The sequence below is a fragment of the Oncorhynchus nerka genome, linkage group LG9a (genome assembly GCF_034236695.1).
Source record: "Oncorhynchus nerka isolate Pitt River linkage group LG9a, Oner_Uvic_2.0, whole genome shotgun sequence".
NCBI classification, from domain to species: Eukaryota; Metazoa; Chordata; class Actinopteri; order Salmoniformes; family Salmonidae; genus Oncorhynchus; species Oncorhynchus nerka.
Window position 1 is genome coordinate 12,025,688 of NC_088404.1, and position 20,997 is coordinate 12,046,684.

The window sequence follows — 20,997 nt, forward strand, 5'->3', positions numbered from 1 at the left end:
ACATCCGAAGTTCAAAGGTAAACGGATTTAATTTGATTGCTTTTCTGATTTGTGACAAGGTTGCCTGCTGCTAGCAAGGCATAATGCTATGCTAGGCTATCGATAAACTTACGCAAATGCATGTCTAGCTTTGGCTGTAAAGCATATTTTGAAAATCTGAGATGACAGGGTGATTAACAAAAGGCTAAGCTGTGTCCCAATATATTTCACTTGTGATTTTCATGAATAGGAATATTTATGTCCGTTGCGTTATGCTAATTAGTGTCAGATGATGACAACGGTCCCGCTCACGGGATGGGGTGTCACTAGAGGTTAACATACATTTTAGAGCACATAACTAACAAGTCTGGCTGACAGAAAATAAAAGAGCAGACACTGATGAAAAATAATCGCACATCCTCTCCAAAATGACTGGACAAGACCCATCGTTAATCATTGAATGTATGCTAAACGTGTTAGTGTTTCTTGACGGGTCCCATTTTTCAGTCATTGGCTAATGACCGAGGTAGCCTAACTATTGGCCCCTCCCACCACTTGGAGTTCATAAACCCCCCCCCGCTCTCTTCTCTCAGGGTGGGTCAGCGCCAACGCAAGGCAGCTCGACAGGCCCTGAGAAGAGATCAGCATTCTCAGGGTGATTAAGTGAAGGCTAGACTTGGGACTGATTAAGCTCAGTACTCTACACAGCACAGGAGCATACCTCACAGACCCCCAACTAGGACTTAGACCACGTTGTGAGCGTACCAGTATCACACAGTCCACTACAACACAGCAGAAGCCTCTCTCAGCACATGCCTCCACTGAGCTAGACTGGGAAGCTGAGGGGGCAGCATCTCACAATCTCTAACCATAGCCTTCCTGACTCAGTCAGGCTGGAAGAGGGCCAGGACTCTGGTCCTACATTTAGCTGGGAGGGAAGGGAGTTCATTGTGATTATGGCCCTACAGCAGGGTTCCCCAACTGGAGGCCCATGGCAAAAAAAACAAACACAAAAAATGGAAATCACCTCAAAGTGATTTAATTAAAGAAATCTGTTCAAGTATTCTCACGAGACAGGTTATCGTACACAAGATGGAAGCTAGATTTGAAATGACTGTTTTAGTCTTTCTAGGCTTCTTGCGGTCAAATTTGCAGCCCCCTCCCCGCTGACCATCCAGTTCAGAAAAACAAATTAAAAATAAAATAAAAATGATCGGCCCGTGGCTGAATCTAGTTGATCCCTGCCCTACAGTCTCCTAGGTACAGGTAATGCCAACGAGAAGTTATCGTTCACTCACAGCAGAGCACACGTGAGCTTGAAGAAAACATGTGTGTGTGTGTGTGTACACACAGCCAGATGAGCAGAGGGACTCCTAGTGGATAGCAAGCTGGCGACACACACCGATTAATTCTAATGGGATAGTAAGCAGAGGGCCCGAGGAAAACAAACAGGGTTAAGATGACTAGGCTAAATTTAAAATGATAGAGGGTAAGTATACAGACCTTTGGACACGAGCCATCCATCTCTTACACACAGAGCCCAAACGCTCGGCCGACACACCAAGGGACGACCTAAACGACATGCTTACTGACAAGTCCCTTAGAGACTCTTCCTTTGGAAATCCAACTCTTAGAAAACACCCAAATCCAATACTTGTTAACTAAATTACACTCATTTTAGGGTGGAAAAATAGAGACACAAACCATCCTACTGGAGTAAACTCATCCAAGCAGCTACACACAGCTATAAAAATATAATATATATATATATATATTTTTTAAACACACAACTGGAATTGGAAGCATAAGAAGACGCTTTACAGTCCACAAAGCCATGGGGCGACTTCACTACACCCGCCACCCATCCCGACAGCTAGCTACACAGAATCCTCTAAGCAGGAAGGCCCCAGCACAGTAGGGTCAGTCAGCACAAATTGAAAGATAGCAGGCCGAAACACAGGAAGGACTGAACTTGTCAAAAAAATAAAATAATCCTTTTGTATTTCCATACATAATGTTTTACCCTCTAAAAACAGAGTTCAGTAAGCAGAGGACTGTTGCCTGTAAAACATCACCATGTCACTCCTCAGGCATTGGTTGGGTTGGCGATGGAACAGGGAGTAACCTACCATAGACATAGAATTCTTAGAATGGACATCCCCTATTCCAAGTCAAATTACTGTGATGGCAGGTTCCATTCTACAAATTATTTTTCTATGCCATCCCCAGCACAGCAGCAGGGGAAACAAGCGCATATTGTTCAGATGCTGGAGAGAACACTTCACAGCTACCCTCTACGATAACAATGGGCCTTTAGTGAGTCAGAAGGACGCTTTGTAATCCTCCCACTTAACGCTACGTCTAACTAAACCAGCGGGCATTGTGTCGTGTGACACCATTATCTAGTAACCAGACAGCTTGACGCCATTTTAGCGAGTGACTTGCCTTCTGAACACATACATGTACAGTGCATTAGGAAAGTACTCAGACCCTTCGACATGGTTACGTTACTGCTTTATTCTAAAATGGATAAAACAATTCTCATCTATCTACACACAATACCCCACAATGACAAAGCAAAAACAGGTTTAGACATTTTTGCTAATGTATTAAAAAAAATAATTAATGACATACATCTTATTTACATACAGTAACAGTGAAACGTTGACACCTGATTCCAGGGTTTCTTTATTTTTTACAATGTTCTACATTGTAGAATAGTTAAGACATATATGGAATCATGTAGTAACCCGACCTCAAACCAATTTTTTATTTAACTAGACAAGTCAGTTAGATTTCCATTGGGATTTAAGTCTGTGCTTTGGCTGGGTCACTCAAAAGGACGTCCAGATTCTACATTTTTAGCCATTCCCAGGTTGCTTTGACTGTATTCTGGGGGTCATTGTCCTGCTGCAATGTAAATCTTCACACTCATTCTAAGGTTGTTTGTGCTCTGCAGCAGGTTCTCATCAAGGATTTGCCTATATTTGCCTTATGGTATAGTTTCTGCTTTGACATGCACTGTCAACTGTGGGGACCTTTTATATAGATAGACAGAGGTGTGTTTCTAAATCATGTTCAAACTATCGAATTGGCAACAGGTGGACACCAATCAAATTGTATTGACATCAAGGATAATCAAAGGGAAATTGGATGCACCCGAGCACAATTTGGAGAGTCATAGCAGATAGTTGTGAACGCTTCGGTCAATTAGATCTGCATTTAATTTCATATTTTGCTCAAATTTAAAAAATATAAAAAAATTGTGTGTAGATGGGTGAGAAGAAAAAAAATACATTTGATCCATTTTGAAATCAGGCTAATAAAACCTGAAATAAATCAAGCAGTATGAATACTTGAGGCACTGTAAATGCTAAGTGATTTTTAAAAACATGGGGCTGTCCCCCATTCTGATTGTTTAATACTGTTCAATTCAAACTACAACAAAAAAATAATTCCTTGGAGTAAACTTAGTGATTAGTCACTTGAGAGCGCTCTCCAAGTAAATGGGGGGAAGAGAAGGGGATATTCCATTTTTTTTTATTTTTTTTAACAGAAGTCTCCAAAGTATCCAATAAGAAGAGAAAACACGTGCCCTTTTAAGTTGCAAAGCGTTTCGCTACATATGTTGTACCCCAATGATTACGACCCAGACCAGGGAAAGACTTGAGGCCTGGCGGCCCTATGATGTGGCAGGTGACCTGTCCCAAAGACACCCGGGAGCAGCTGACGCCTGGGCTCCAGAGGACTCCAAGGCCCAAGTCTGAAATTAGCATACCTGCTGTTGCGCTTCCCATAAAATAACATGATTTACCGGGACCATATGCCCGGCCGTTTGCTGGGGTCTGACCGCAGAAGCATGTCAGTTCCACTGCTGCTTTGCCTTTCCTAGTAGCTCCCATTATAGCGAGACCGTCACGGAGGCAGCACCAGTCACCAATATAAGGCTATATACCCTAGACTACATGTCAACCATCTTCTCAAAAAGGTGTCACCTGGCGTCGTTGGGTTCTGTATGAATCCTAAATTAAATGGAGCGTTAACACCAACCAGTTTAACTTGGAATACAAGCCTAAGGCTTTTCCTTGGCTTGGTTGGGATTGTTTGATCACTCGACTACCTTAAAAATTCAAAGAATTCTTTAAAATAAATTAAGTTTTAAAATTCATAGGTCCATCCACACCCTGTGATATCATGCAGCGTTGCTTCATGTTTTGGTTCAATTCATAGTTGTGGTAAAGGGAGTTTGCATGAATAGCCATGTTAACAAGAGGCTCTCCTTTGTTGGGTTATAACTGATGCTCCCTTCCCTCAGGAGTCACTTGGCAGTAGGAGACGGCCTCGGACTGGTTAGATCACACAAGCAGAGCATGATGCACCACTTCTCACTCCAGCAAGGCACATGACAAGCGACACAGAAATAGCAGCAGTTGGTTTCTGGTGTGTGTGTGTGTGTGTGTGTGTGTGTAGCCCCAGCACTACAAGGCTGTAAACCACAACGATTACATTAAACAACGACACACAGGAAGGGCAGCCTGCACCTCGAGTCACTACAGCAAGGCGCAACACACACATTCTTCAGTCTGATATCTCGTCTGAATTCCATACAAGGTGCTGCAGACTGCTGAAAGGACTGTTGTCCTGGTCTATAATCAGTACATCGGTGCTCCGATGAGGGCCCCATTAAAGACGTTTTCCTCCCAGCATTAACTCCAATTCTGCCTCAACATGGCCTCATTTTCATTGTTGCATTTCCCCTGATGAAGAATGAGGTGTCCAATCAGACTGTGACTAGAGCCCCATGTTAACAGGCTGTGACTAGAGCCCCATGTTAACAGGCTGTGACTAGAGCCCCATGTTAAAAAACAAGCAGCCAGGGCCTGATGACAAGACCTACCCCATTAGCTTCTTAACCGGAGTGTCCCTGGTGACCGTGGTTATGGAATGAAATGAATAAGTGAGTGTCCCTGGGTGACTGTGATTAAGGCCAGAGGAGCGGATGCGAATTAGAGTTGCGTCAGGGTGTGAATGGGTGCATGATTTTTTTTAAATGGACACTCAAAAGGTCTCGAGAATAAGGATTCAAATTAAAGCGGGTGTGGGTGAATGCTCTAGAATTTAATAGGAATCTGGCTGAGGATGATCCAAATCAACTGTGGTCTGGTCACACCTTATCCAGCTGTGCTAGCATGCAAACACCAGCATCGGGCCAAGAGAAGCTTGTTAGCAGGAGCAGCAACAGCAGGGTCAGAGCCTAGATCCAAACTGAATTATGGGATCCAGGCTAGCACCGATGGGTCCTCAGGGGAGAAACTAGCAGCATATTAGAGACCGAAATACCCTGAAGTTAGACCCAGGGAAAACAGGGGTTCCTAGTCTGGTGCTTAGAAAAGCACTCGATATAAAAAAACAAGTTAAATAAGATACTGTAGCTGTTAAGACCAGAGTAAACTGACGTTTGATGCCGTCCCTTAGATTTTAACAAAGGAAAAATAACCCTACTCAGGGCCAGTTATTTTTATGCAGTTAGTGACGCATTTTTTTTTTACCAATACCTGACATTTTCCTTGCCGGAAAAAAAAAAACTATATCGACACTTCATTTTAGCGGCCTTTTAAGCATTCTAGTACAGTTAAATAGTTAACACACACACACACACACACACACAGAGCCGTCTAAGGCACTGCATCTCAGTGCAAGAGGTGTCACTACAGTCCCTGGTTCGAAACCAGGCTGCATCACATTAGGGCCGTTCCTGGGAGTCCCATAGGGCGGCACACAATTGGCCTTGCATCGTCCGGTCCGTCTTTGTAAGCAAGAATATTCTTAACAGACTTGCCTAGTTAAATAAATGTCACACACACCAAAAGGTTATTGTTGCCATTTACACATGTCCCCATAATTTGCAAATATATTCATTAAAAATCCTACAATGTGAATTTCTGGATTTTTCCCCCTCATTTTGTCTGTCATAGTGGAAGTGTACCTATGATGAAAATTACAGGCCTCTCTCATCTTTTTAAGTGGGAGAACTTGCACAATTGGTGGCTGACTAAATACATTTTTGCCCCACTGTAGGTACCAAGCTAAAGCTAGCTAGCCCAGAAGTTGCAAATAATGCTTCATTACCAATGCGGTACCGTAAACACATCGTTCGTGGCCAGTGTTTGCTGACTTTTTTGTACAGCTTTGACAGTGCTACTATCTTTGACACGCAAAGACCCCAAACTTTGCTCCATAGTATGTATGTTGTGAAGCTAATAGCAGTGACGCTATTACTGTGTAACTCCGGTAGGGCAATATCCGAAAAATAGCGAACTTAGTAGTGTGTACCGGTGCTCGGCCAGTCGGCGAAAGCCAACATCACCCACGACGGAGAACGGTTGATTGTCAAGGGCAACAAATTCTATTATTTTGGCTTTAATGGATTTCCCCTTTAAGATAATTTCAGCGAGACAACTCTTTCAAATGACTGCCCGACTTGACTGCTCAATCCACACAGCAGACATTGTGGGCTAGGTTAGGAATGCAGTGTGGCGCAAAATTTTGTGTGGCGTCATTACGTCCTGTCCCTACGTTATATTGGGTATGCACGGTAGTTTTGACATCCTGGTTTTTCACGCCGGCGTTAAACTAGACATCAGGACGATACAGTTGGCATTTTTGGTTAATATCGCCAGACTCCGATATGATCACCGATATATCATGCATCCCTAACAGTTATGCGCTCCTTCCAGCTCTTCTTGAAACTGTCACCAGCTAGCTAGCAGCTTTCTGCTCCACTTGGGCCACTGTCCAAGAGGGAGAGGTCAACCTACCTACACACTCCCCTGGTTCCCGAAACCTATCCAACACAAATGCCTGAAATAGTGAGCTGTAAAAATTTTAAATTTTAAAAAAATTAAAAAAGACAAACAGGAAGGGAATGGACTACCTGGGCTTGTCCAATACGGAATTCTTATTTTCACTTTCCATTGGAAAACATTTTTCATTGTGTACACCCAATCATAAACAATTTTGGCCTGGCAGCCGATTCCACTCAACTTTGACAACTCATCCCATGTGCTGTGTACCATGAGTCTATGGTCACCTGGTAGATCAAGTTCATGCCATTGCAATCTTCAAGATTTTATTAGCAAGGCTTAGCTTCCTATATCATAACGTGCCACTTGTGTGTGTGTGTGCGCCATATGGGATGTTCCAACTTCCATACAAACGGGATTTTTTGATTTACTTTGGCACGGGTCGAATCCAAGACACCTTCCTGTCTCAATGTTTTCCATTTCCAAATCTAACACGGAGCATGTAATGTGAAAGTAGGCTCTATTTCCTGTCCCCGTGCTCTATAGAGTACCAGCTAGGGCCAGGACGACACCACCGCCATATTTTTCCGGCCAAAAATTTAAAATTAAGCATACAAAACTCAGGAGAGCTGTTTGAAGTCGATGTAGGCCACAGCATATGCAGTTTGATCTAGATCTACATCTTCAGCCAAACTGGTTTTCGACCAGAGTAGACAACTTTCTTTTTTTTTTTTTTTAATTTAACCGCGATACGGGGTGCATATTCAACATCACACCAGCAGCAGAACAGGTGACAAGCCAGAATGGAGTCCTCTCAGCCGTCAACATCTGTCTGCACGGCTCCCTTTCTCCCTCTTGAACACACACACTATGAGAACAGCTGGCCACCACCGTCAGCCCCAGGACTCCATGCCAAGGGGCCACACTTTGACAAGATCAACAGAAAGCCAGCTCAAAAAAAATTTGTCACATGCTTTGTAAACAGGTGTAGACTAAGAGTAAAATGCTTACCTACAGGCCCTTCCCAACAATGAAGAGAGAAAGAATAGAAATAAAGTAATAAATACAATGAGGGAAGATAATGTGGCTACATACAATACCAGTCAAAAGTAGCTACCTACTCATTCAAGGGTTTCTTTATTTTTACGTTGTAGAGTAAGTGAAGACATCAAAACTATAAAATATCACAGAATCATATAGTAACCAATTGTTAAACAAATCAAAATACATTTTATTGTTCAGAGTAGCCACCCTTTGCCTTGACAGGTTTGCACACACTTGGCATTCTGTCAACCAGCTTCATGAGGTAGTCACCTGGAATTAGAGGTCGACCGATTATGATTTTTCAACGGAGATAGCGATTGGAGAACCAAAAACAGATACCGATTATATAAAGTTTGGAATAATGACTATTACAACACTGAATGAACACTTAACTTAATAAAATACATAAATAAAATCTATTCAGTCTCAAATAAATAAAGGAACATGCTCAATTTGGGAGAAGAAAGTAAAAGCGCAATATGTGCCATGTAAAAAAAAAAAAAAAGCTAACGTTTAAGTTATTTGCTCAGAACATGAGAACATATGAAAGCTGGTGGTTCAATACTCCCAGTTAAGAAGTTTTGGGTTATAGTTATTATGACGCGGCGACTATTTCTATCTATACCATTTGTATTTCATAGACCTTTGACTATTGGATGTTCTAATAGGCACATTAGTATTGCCAGCCTAATCTCTGGAGTTGAAAGACTTGAAGTCATAAACAGAGCTGTGATTCAAACATTGCTAAGAGCTGCTGGCAACACAGTAAAGTTTGAATGAATGCTTATGAGCCTGCTGCTGCCTACCACCGCTCAAGTCAGACTGCTCTATCAAATTATACACTTAACTATAATAAATTCAGAAATCCAAGCCTTTGACCATTAATATGGTCAAATCCGGAAACCATCTCGAAAACAAAACGTTTCTTCTTTCAGTGAAATACAGAACCATTCTGTATTTTAATCAAACGGGTGGCAACCCTAAGTCTAAATATTGCGGTTACATTGCACAACCTTCAATGTTGTCATAATTATGTAAAATTCTGGCAAATTAGTTTGCAACGAGCCAGGCAGCCCAAACTGCTGCATATACCCCGACTCCGACTGCAATGAACGCAAGAGAAGTGACACAATTTCCTTAAATAATATTGCCTGCTAACATGAATTTCTTTTAACTAAATATGCAGGTTTAAAAATAAATACTTTGTGTATTGATTTTAAGAAAGGCATTGTTTGTTTATGGGTAGATACATTCGTGCAATGATTGTGCTTTTTTCGTGAATGTGCTTTGGTTAAAACATCACCCGTTTGGCAAAGTAAGCTGTAATTCGATGATAAATGAACATGCACCGCATTGAGTATATGCAAAGCAGGACAAGCTAGTTAACTTCTTGTGGCTGGGGGCAGTATTGAGTAGCTTGGATGAATAAGGATCCCAGAGTAAACTGCCTGCTACTCAGGCCCAGAAGCTAAGCTGTGCATATTATTAGTAGATTCGGACAGAAAACACTGAAGTTTCTAAAACTGTTTGAATGATGTCTGTGAGTTTATTAACATAACTCATATGGCAGGCAAAAACATGAGAAAAATCCAACCAGGAAGTGAGAAATCTGGGGTTGGTGGATAAGTGAATCTTTATAATGCCATTTCTGACTTCTGTTGACTCCACAACATGGCAGGTATCTGTGTGGCTTGTTTTGGTCTCGGAGCGCTGTACTCAGATTTTTGCATGGTGTGCTTTCTCCATAAAGCTTTTTTGAAATCTGACACAGCGGTTGCATTAAGGAGAAGTTCAATGTTTATGAATATTTCTGTAAATTGATGTGGCTCTCTGCAAAATCACCGGATGTTTTGGAAGCAAAACATTACTGAACGTAACGTGCCAATGTAAACAAAGATTTTTGGATATAAATATGAACTTTATCAAACAAAACATACATGTATTGTGTAACATGATGTCCTATGAGTGGTATCTGATGGAGATCAAAGGTTAGTGATTCATTTTATCGCTATTTCAGCTTTTTGTGACTCCTCTCTTTGGCTTGAAAATGGCTGTGTTTTGCTGTGACTAGGTGCTGACCTTACATAATCGCATGGTACGCTTTCGTCGTAAAGTCTTTTTGAAATCAGACACTGGTGGGATTAACAACAAGTTTCTTTAAAATGGTGTAAAATACTTGTATGTTTAAGGAATTTTAATTATAATTTCTGTAGTTTGAATTTGGCGCCCTGCACTTTCACTGGCTGTTGTCATATCGATCCCGTTAATGGGATCTCAGCCGTAAGAAGTTAACCTAGTAATATTAATCAACCATGTGATTATTAATATTAATCACCTGTGATAATTTTTTTGTAAGATAAGTTTAATGCTAGCTAGCAACTTACCTTGGCTCCTTGCTACACACGTAACAGGCGGTCAGCTTGCCACACAGTTTCCTCGTGGAATGCAACGTAAATCGGCATCCAAAAATGCTAATTACCGATTTGTTATGACAACTTGAAATCGGCCCTAATTATATCGGCCATGCCGATTAATCGGCCGACCTCTACCTGGAATGCACGTCAATTAACAGGTGCGCCTTGTTAAAAAGTTCATTTGTGGATTTCTTTCCTTTGTAATGCTTGAGCCAATCAGTTGTGCTCTGACAAGGTAGGGGTGGTATACAGAAGATGTCCATATTATGGCAAGAACAACTCAAGTAAGCAAAGAGAAACGACAGTCCATCATTACTTTAAAACATGAAGGTCAGTCCATACGGAAAATGTCAAGAACTTTGAAAGTTTCTTCAAGTGCAGTCGCAAAAACCATTGAGCGCTATGATGAAACTGGCTCTCATGAGGACCGCCACAGGAAAGGAAGACCCAGAGTTACATCTGCTGCAGAGGACACGTTCATTAGAGTTAACTGGCTCTCATGAGGACCACCACAGGACAGGACGGTCATTGCTCTTTGCTTATTTGAGCTGTTCTTGCCATAAAATTAACTTGGCCTTTTTCCAAATAGGGCTCACTTCTGTATACCACCCCTACTTTTTACAACATAACTGATTGGCTCAAAGGCATTAAAGAAAGAAAGGACATTACACAAATTCATTTAAATGGATTAAATGCCAAGAGTGTGCAGAGCTGTCAAGGCAAAGGGTGGGTGGCTACTTTGAAGAATCTCATATTTTGTTCCAACACATGGTTCCATGTATTATTTCATAGTTTATGTCTTCACTATTATTCCAGAATGTAGGAAATAGCAAAGAAAGAAAAATCCTTGAATTAGTAGGTGTCCAAACTTGACTGGTGCTGTACGCAGGGTACCAGTACCGAGTAGGTGTGCAGGGGTAGGAGGTAATTGACTAAAAGGCAACAGGACAGATAAACAAGTGACAAGTCAGAACAGTTGGTGCAAAAAAAGGGTAAATGCAGATAGATAACCAAACACCTACCTGGGCTAACTACACCCGACAAAAATATAAATGCAACATGTAAAGTGTTGGGACCATGTTTCATGAACTGAAATCAAATATACATTTTTCATACACACAAAAGGCTTATTTCTCTCAAATTTTGTTTACAAGTCTGCTAGTGAGCATTTCTCCTTTGCCACATGACAAGCGTGGCATATCAAGATACTGATGTATCCCCTGCACAGGTGCACCTTGTGCAGGGGACAATAAAAGGCCACTAAAATGTGCAGTTTTGTCACAACAAAATGCCACAGATGTTTCAAATTGCGGGAGCGTGCAAGTGGCATTTTGACCGAAGGGATATTCACCGGAGCTGTTGCTGGATAATTTTATGTTCATTTTTCAATCATAGGCCGCCTGCATCGTTTCAGCCTCAACTCCAGCTTCTTCACATGCAGGATTGTTTGAAGGGAGGGGGCGTGCTGGGGAGCATTTCTGTCTGGGCCTCCCGGGTGGCGCAGTGGTTATGGGCGCTGTACACGGTGTTTCCTCCGACACATTGGTGGCTTCCGGGTTGGATGGCGTTGTGTTAATTAAGAAGCAGTGCGGCATGGTTGGGTTATGTATCGGAGGACGCATGACTTTCAACCTTCGTCTCTCCCGAGCCCGTACGGGAGTTGTAGCGATGAGACAAGATAGTAGCTACTAAAACAATTGGATACCACGAAACTGGGGAGAAAAAAGGGGTAAAAATTCAACAAACAAAATGAAATTAAAAATTAAAAAAGTATTTCTGGCTGTAAAAACACCCTTTGGTGGAGAAAAACACATTCTGATTGGCTGGGCCTGGACCCCAGTGGGTGGGCGCGCCTACACCCACCCATGGCTGTAAACCTACCCAGTCGTGAAATCCATAGATTATGGCTCAATTCATTTCAAAGTTTATATTTGTGTTGCCATAAGAAACTGTTCAGGTTCTGTTGGTTCCAGACTTGTTTAATAGGTACTGCTTGCCGTGTTGTAACAGAGAGAGAACAGTCTGACTTTGTTGGCTGGATCCCGGAAGAAAACAAATCTTTGTTTGACCACTCTACAGGTAGAAATTTTACCATGTGTATTTTTCCATTATTAGGACACATGTTTTAAAGAAATCAACTATATGTAGGCTACACTAAGCACAGTGTGACAGATAACTCAAAAAGGGAGCTAGAGATCAAGATATCCTTGTTAACTCGAAATGACACAAGGACAAGGTTCCCGTTTAACAAAGTTCACTATACCCACCAAGTTTACTATACCCACTATACCATATGAACACCCTCAAAGGTCGCCATTACACTCAAGGCCAGGTCCATCAACCAACAGACTTCATGCGCATGCGCACTCGACTGACTGATAGCCCCGTAATAACAGAAATATTGGGATACTTAAACCATGAACTTAACAAGCCTAACAAGCAGGGGGGGGGGGGGGGGACTGTTCCCGAATCTCCTCCCGCTGCTGCTGGCTTTCTCAGAATCTGCCAGTAATACACCAGGGGTCCACAACCCTTTCCATTTGGAGTGCCAATTTGTGTCACCGTTTTACCAATCTGCGTGCCAGTTATGAGCTTCATCCAAATTAAAATTATACAAATCTAAAAGTAACTTCTATTGCCATCACCAAACATGTAAAGAATTGCCTACATAAAGCCAACAAATAACACTACAACTGGAAAAAAACTGGATAAAAAAAAAAAAAATTGCATTGGCTACTCATGGCTCGTCTGCAAGGAACTTGAAACATTGTATCAACAATCAACTTCATCCAGCCAGAAGCTTACACTTGCAACATTATATATATATATATATATATTTTTAAGTTTCCCCCTAGGCCTATTTTGGGAAGTTTCAGCTAAATCAGCACATTACTTTTTTTCCCCTTCACGCTGAGTGGTTACCGAAAAGGAGAAGGCTGGAATGATTTTTTCCAAATAGGCTACATTGAGGTTGTATTTTCAATGGACGTAAAAACAGACTTGGTTTACTTGCCATTTCAGGTGAAGAAAACGTTTAGTTTGAGAAGCTACACAGCTCATGAGTGTGGTGAGTCAAGACAATCAGAAATACTATCAGATCCCCAAATGGGCACATTTATAAGCCAACATTTGCATGCAGGCCAGGTAGCCTAGGCCCCCTTCTATGTATAGTCAGGCCAACATCCTTACTCTACATTGACAGGAATGCTCCAAACACAATAAATTGGCAACTCGTAAATAGAACAAGTGTAGCCTAGGTTGTGCGCTCTGCAAACAAAGTGTCCACTAAGACAACAAAAACTGTAAAAAAAAAAGACTACAAATATGAATGCATTAACAGATATTACAGTAAACAAACAAATTGTAGATTCAAAATTATGGGAATTAACGGTAAATGTACTACTGGTGATGCTGTTGTGCCATCCACAATGGATTAGGCCACTGAGACCCAATCCACCACAGCCCCGTTGATGTGAATGGGGGCATGCTCGGCCCTGCATTTTCTGTAGTCCCCGATCCGCAAATTTTTGTCTTGCTGAAGTTGAGGGAGAGGTTGTCCAGGCACCCCACTGCCAGGTATCTGATTCCCCCCCTATAAGCAGTCTCATCATCGCAGGTGATCAGGCCTACCAACGTTGTGTCGTCAGAAAACGTAAAGTTGGGAGTCGGCCGCAGCAACACAGTCGTGAGTGACCAGGGAGCACTGGAGGGGGACTAATCACGCAACCTTGAGGGGCCCCCGTGTTGAGGGTCAGCATGGCAGATGTGTTGTTGACTTCCCTCACCACCAAGGGGCAGCACGTCAGGAAGTCCAGGATCCAGTTGCAGCATTGTCACATAGGTGGTCCTCTTGTCCAGGTGGGAGATGCGCAATAGTCATATAGACAGGTTCCTTCGGCATTTTTGGTATGATATAGAATGGAGCTGCAATGAATAGCTGCAGTTTTACGGGTTCCTGGCCAATTCTCAATTTTTGTGTGTTTATATGTGCCAATAAACTTTAGTGCAATGTGTAATGTTTCCACCATCTTTTCCTATGACTGAAAAAAGGCTTCTGAACATCAGAACAGCGACCACTAACCTGGATTTGGATGAGGAGTCTACTTCAACGTTTAGGCGGCGCAGGACATACTGCTCACCCCAGACAAGGCCCCAATTCCAGAGACTCTGAAGAGTCCGCTTAAGAGGCCAACGTGCGGGCACCCTGACGAAACTACTACTATTGTATCAACGGGACCCGGAGAAATAGAATATCCTATGTTCCTCCGAGTCGCAGCTGAACAAGGACAATATACATCTAGCGGTTTCTTATACATCTTCAAGACCGTACGACAGCGTCAAGAAAGGGGGCAGGGGTGTGTCTTTGTTAACAACTGGTGCTCAATCTCTAATATTAAAGGGAGGCTCAATGTTCTACTCGCCTGAGGTCAATACCTCATGACAAGCTGTAGACCATACTATTAACCAAGAGAGTTTGTATACTTTTCATAGCAGTCTATTTAAAAATCAGTCAAGAGTCAACAACAATGGGATGACAGCACCATCAAATGTAGCTTAGCCCAGATAACAGACGGTGTTCCAAATGCCACCCTATTCCTTATATAGTGCACTACTTTTGGACCAGGAACCATAGGGTAAAAAAGTAGTGCACTATATAGGGAAAATGGCACCATTTGGGATGCTTCCCATATCAGTATTCGCTGCCAAAGGATCACACTTAAGCCCAGATATTCACCATCTATCTCACTGTCCTTTATCAGACGCTCAATCAAATCACAGAACACAGATGAGTTGGGTTGAGATTGCATCACCTGTGTGTGGGTCCAAAACCAGAAGATGAGATTCCTTTCATTTCTATTGTCCCAGACCACTGCTCTGCTAGGCTTTAGACCCACAATCATGCAAGTGCCAGATAACCATGATGACCTTTTACCTCACTTAATCATCCCTTGTTTAGGTCGCCTTTTTTTCCTCTGTCTGTGTGTGTATTTCAAATGCATGTAGTTACTACAGCATACTGTATGATGCTGACCTAGTGAGTGATTGGCGGGGATGACAGTAACATCCTTCAGAAATCCATCATACAACAACAGATATGTGCTGGACAGGTTAGAGGTCGAAAGAGTTCCCATGAGGATTATGACAAACCTATTTGTAGTCGATACAAAAACAAAAATGGATTCTCTCTCTCGCTTAATGCTTCCAGTGTGTTCTCGTCTAGCAGGAAATCACATGCTATTTGTCATTCGCCATGTTTTACTGCAAATCCATTTATCGGCCCAATAATCAATATCGGGCTACGCGGGCTGCTGTAAAGATGTTTAAGTATGTAGCTAGCTATGTAGCTAAATAGGTTATGTTTCATGAACGTTACAGGGCCAAGCCCATTTCTAGAGCTAGCTAGGGGAGGGGGATTTCAGAGTGTACTCTCCCTCAGCAACGCACAGCCATGAGCTGTGTACCCTTTATATGGCTGAGAGTTGAAATCCAGTCATGGTAAGCCGAATTAGCCTCCCGGGCATTTCTAAAACAACATGTATGTTGTGCTGTTGTCTGGCTTCCTTTACTAACAATCTATTTCGGCGGTCACAAGATGTCCATTAAAATTGCTCAATAATGTACCACGTGTGTTCCGCAAGACACCCTACACGAACCTCCATTACGGGAAATCGATTGCTAACGGGGAACTACGGTCGCTACTCGCTACAAAAGAAACGTAGTTAGTTGCCTGCCCCTCGTGAAACATCAGAGTATAAAATACATTTACGGTCTCGTGAAAAAGAAAGCACAACGTTACATTACAGCGAATTATGCAATACATCGACTTGATATCAAAATCGTTGCAATAGGGTGTATAATTTCGTGTTTGTTTTTGAGCCATTTTCTATCATGGCCTACCTGTTACTGAACAGAAGACTCCGTTGCTGCCTTCTCTGTTTCTCTATTCGTTCAAGCAAGCGGCATGAAGAAAAAAAAATCAAAAGGGCGGCTGCCGCGTGTGCTGCTTTTTCTCGCGCTCTCACGGTAACGACACCGAAATACACAAGTAATTATTTCTAACTGACTATGTTAAAAACACTTTAGAATGACGACTACCTAGTCCGATAATGTCTGGAACATGTTAACTCCGGAAGCACATGTCACTTCACTAGCATTTCCTTAGCCAAGAAGTAAACATTTTTTTTCCAGCTAGCTAGCTAGCTACCCATTTCGCTTGCTATGTTACTCAGACATGTCGGTGAATTGTCTCATAAAATTATCAGTGCGTTGAATGCAACTTGAGGTTCTTTTATTATACGCAATTAATGCAACAACAAAAATATTTTAGATATCGGTTATTATAATCTAATAAACAGTTACTTACGTTGTATCTTCCGAGCTCATCATCAACCGGCTTTCTACCATCCTATCCGGATGAAAATCCAGACCACTGTACGTCGAAGTCATTTTCACGAGCTACAACCAGAACCCACCACGCTGTAGTCAACAATGAAAGCGAGTGAAATCGCCTCGAGATTCAACTCCTGCGCGACCACAAGACGCAGCGGGACAGGTGCAGGAGGGGGGGTTATATATTCTAGCCTTCTACTCAGAGCAGCAGCATGCGAATACTAATCATCAGTCGTTTGACATTCGTATTCTGCTATCCCCAGCTAATTTCTCCTCCAATCCCCCGTTGAAATAAACTACAGGCGCGCAACTGGGCGGATTCGATTATGTTGAACCGCGGGGCCCCGTTCTGTGGCCCATGACGTTAACGGGCAAAAGCGGCGATGGAGGAGCGCCCTTTCAAATCGAACAATATCAGAAAAATAAATGTCTTTACCGTACAATATGATAGCATTTTCTAACTAGTTTTCATTGGGAATCTAGACAAACCGTTTTTATTAAAAGTAATCACTTTTGCATGTGAACACACATAATCCTACACATTACTCCACATGCTTATTTACTTCACATTTGTTTTAAGGGACTTTGAAATGGGCACCTGGCTCTCACGCCAGGGAGGCAGCCCAGTTCCAATACGAATGCAATCCATTTTCACCCGGTGCAAAACACGCCTACCCGGACCAGGTTAATCGAATCCCCTCACTGTCAAAGCGACTGCAGATAGGGATAGCTAGAGAGGCGTGGCTACTTCCATTCCATGTCAAGTATGTAAAAATACTGTAGGCTAGGCTAGTCCAGTCATCTTGGTTTACACTTTACACAGAATCCGCAATGTGTTTGACTATTTTTTTGTCAGTCTATTTAAATTAGGCTACACAAGTGTCTTCACTCACACCAACCAACCATGGCTCTCAATCTGACCTAAATAATGTGTTTGGGAAATATGGCATGTGTTGATCCAAGGATATGAAGACCCCCACATTCCCTGGCTAGACTAGTACAGACCCAAGACAGATGATAGCAGAAAGCAATTTACATTTTGTAACAGAGGTAAAATATTATCAGAGAAAGGAAAAGTATACAGCAACCCAAACCACTTCCTTATACCTTGACTACTGACACAATACAATTTGTGAGAGAGGTTAGATAGGCTTAGATAGGCTATATGGCAAACCCATTCCCTGAGGAGTCCTCAGCCCAAGCACTTCGCTATTACCAATCAAGTAGCTATAGGAAATTCTCATTCTATAATCCTCTCGCCAATAATTCGAATGAATTGCTCCAGATTTTAGGTTGAGCCACTCGACTCCAAGTCCAGTCCTTTCCTATTAGTATCTGGACCAGTATTCAGAGTAGAAGTGCTGATCTAGGATCAGGTCCCTCCCTGTCTAAATAATCATATTCATTATGATATGAAAGGCAAAACTGATCAGCACTGCACTTCTACTCTGAGACTCTTTGTGAGTATAGGCCTGGAAGAAAACCAAGTGATTAAGATCATTAAAATAAAAAAAATCCCAGGCCTCCTGAGTCTTTGGCTACATCCCAAATGGCACCCTATTCCCTACAAAGTAGGGGCCCTGGTCAAAGTAGTGCACTACATAGGGAATAGGGTCTATGGGCCCTGGTCAAAAGTAGTGCACTACATAGGGAATAGGGTGCCATTTAGGATGTACCCTTTGCTTCTATAGAGGTCACAGTTCATGTTACCCTTTTGTGATTTTGCTGGTGTTTTCATTGGGGGGGGGGGGGGAGCCTGTCTTTCTTTGTTGAACTGGACTTGCCAGGCGAGGTCTTCCTATATGAAACCCACTCCGAGGGGGGCTGAAACCACGGTTGTCAAGTACTGGTTGTACAAGAGCAGAACAGAGCAGAGTAGGGGTGTATTCATTAGGCACCCAACGGAAGAAAATGTACTGAATCACAGAGGGATGAAGGGGCTACCTGAACTTGCCTAATAAAAACACTAATTTTGGTTTGCTGTTGCAATTTTTTTTGGTATGTTGTGGCCTAATGAATACAACCCGGAGCAGAGAGAGTTTGGTAGCTTCATCAACTGGACAGGAATCGTTCATTATAGCGTTCGCAGCAGCTTCTCATTCACATCCCCCTAAAATAAATAATATAAACTCAGTTTTTCACAATTCCTGACATTTCATCCTAGTTCAAATTCCCTGTCTTAGGTCAGTTAGGATCACCACTTTATTTTAAGAATGGGAAATGTCAAAATAATAGTAGAGAGAATGATTTATTTAAGCTTTCATTTCTTCCAACACATTCCCAGTGGGTCAGAAGTTTACATATACTCAATTAGTATTTGGTAGCATTGCCTTAAAATTGTTTAATTGGGTCAAACGTTTCAGGTAGCTTTCCACAAGCTTCCCACAATAAGTTGGGTGAATTTTGTCCCATTCCTCCTGACAGAGCTGGTAACTTAGTCAGGTTTGTAGGCCTCCTTGCTCTCACATGGTTTTTCAGTTCTGCCCACAAATCTTCTATAGGGTTGAGGTCAGGACTTTGTGATGGCCATTCCAATACCATGACTTTGTTGTCCTTAAGCCATTTTGGAAGTATGCTTGGGGTCATTGTCCAATTGGAAGACCCATTTGCGACCAAGCTTTAACTTCGTGACTGATGTCTTGAGATGTTGCTTCAATATATCCACATACATTTCCTGTCTCATGATGCCATCTATTTTGTGAAGTGCACCAGTCTGTCCTGCAGCAAAGCACCCCCCCCCCCCCCCACAACATGATGTTGCCACCCCCGTGCTTCACGGTCGGGATGGTGTTCTTCAGCTTGCAAATATCCCCCTTTTTCCTCCAAACATAATGATGGTCATTATGGCCAAACAGTTCTATTTTTGTTTCATCAGACCAGAGGACATTTTTCCAAAAAGTATGAAATTTGTCCCCAAGTGCAGTTGCAAACCATAGTCTGGCTTTTTAATGGTGGTTTTGGAGCAGTGGCTTCTTCCTTCCTGAGCGGCCTTTCAGGTTATGTCGATATTGGACTCGTTTTACTGTGGATGTAGATAATTTTGTACCTGTTTCCTCCAGCATCTTCACAAGGTCATTTGCTGTTGTTCTGGGATTGATTTGCACTTTTTGCACCGAAGTACGTTCATCTCTAAGAGACAGAACGCGTCTCCTTCCTGAGCGGTATGACGGCTGCGTGGTCCCATGGTATTTATACTTGCGTACTATTGCTTGTACAGATGAACGTGGTACTTTAAGGTGTTTGGAATTTGCTCCCAAGGATGAACCAGACTTGTGGAGGTCTACAATTTTTTTCTGAGGTCTTGGCTGATTTCTTTTGATTTCCATGATGTCAAGCAAAGAGGCACTGAGTTTGAAGGTAGGCCTTGAAATACATCCACAGCTGCACCTCCAATTGACTGAAAGCCATAACCAGCCTTTCCTTTTTATGGCTAAAATGTGAGTGCTATAGCGCGATAGTCATTTAGGCAGGTTACCTTGGCGTTCTTGGGCACAAGGACTATGGTGGTCTGCTTGAAACATGTTGGTATTACAGACTGGGTCAGGGAGAAGTTGAAAATGTCAGTGAAGACACTTGCCAGCTGGTCAGCGCATGTCCTGGTAATCCATCTTGCCCTGCGGCCTTGTGAATGTTTACATTGTTGCCCAGAACAGCTGGTACTCTTATGAATGGTTCAGTGTTGCTTGCCTCGAAGCGTGCATAGAAGCAATTTAGTTCGTCTGGTAGGCTCGCTTCATTGGGCAGCTCGCGGCTGGGTTTCCCTTTGTAATCTGTGATAGTTTGCAAGCCCTACCACATCCGCCGATCGTCAGAGCCGGGGGTAGTCCTGTATTGACGTTTTGACTGTTGGTTGGCTCATCGGAGGTCATAGCGGGATTTCTTATAAGCATCCGGATTAGTGTCCCTTTCCTTGAAAACGGCAGGTCTAGCCTTTAGCGCAGCCTTTAGTTGCCTGTAAACCAACGTGATTTAAAGGTGATCTTGAGTTTTTTCGCCTCTAATTGCACAGGTGACATGCTGGTAAAAAATGAGGTAAAAAGGATTTTAGTTTCCCTGCAATAAAATCACTTGCCACTTGGAGCGCCGCCTCTGGATGTGAATTTTCTTGTTTGCTTGTGGCCCTTTACAACTTGTTGAGTGCGGTCTTAGTGTCACCATCGGTTTAAGATGGTAAATAGACAGCTGTGAAAAATATAGATAACTCTCTTGGTAAATACTATCGTTTGCAGCTTATCATAAGGTATTCTAACTCAGGTTAGCAAACCTCAAAACTTCCTTAAAGGGATACTTTGGGATTTTGGTAATAAGGTCATTTATCTACTTCCCCAGAGTCAGATGAACTCATGGATACCATTTTATGTCTCTGT

General features: G+C 42.4%; 1 protein-coding gene across 10 annotated transcripts in view; it reads right to left on the reverse strand.

Moving 5' to 3' along the window:
- Window positions 1-20,997, reverse strand: part of LOC115133926 (CUGBP Elav-like family member 2) — a 55,563-nt gene that overhangs the window by 32,164 nt on the left and 2,402 nt on the right. Inside the window, exon 1 of one of the 10 annotated variants that reach the window (XR_003864280.2) lies at window positions 16,605-16,929. The exons of 8 other annotated variants lie outside the window; for them this stretch is intronic. The gene's annotated coding sequence lies outside the window, so the exon portion shown is untranslated. Of the gene's footprint in view, window positions 1-16,138; window positions 16,371-16,604; window positions 16,930-20,997 lie in introns of those variants that run through there. One more of the 10 variants, XR_003864281.2, reaches the window with a different exon arrangement.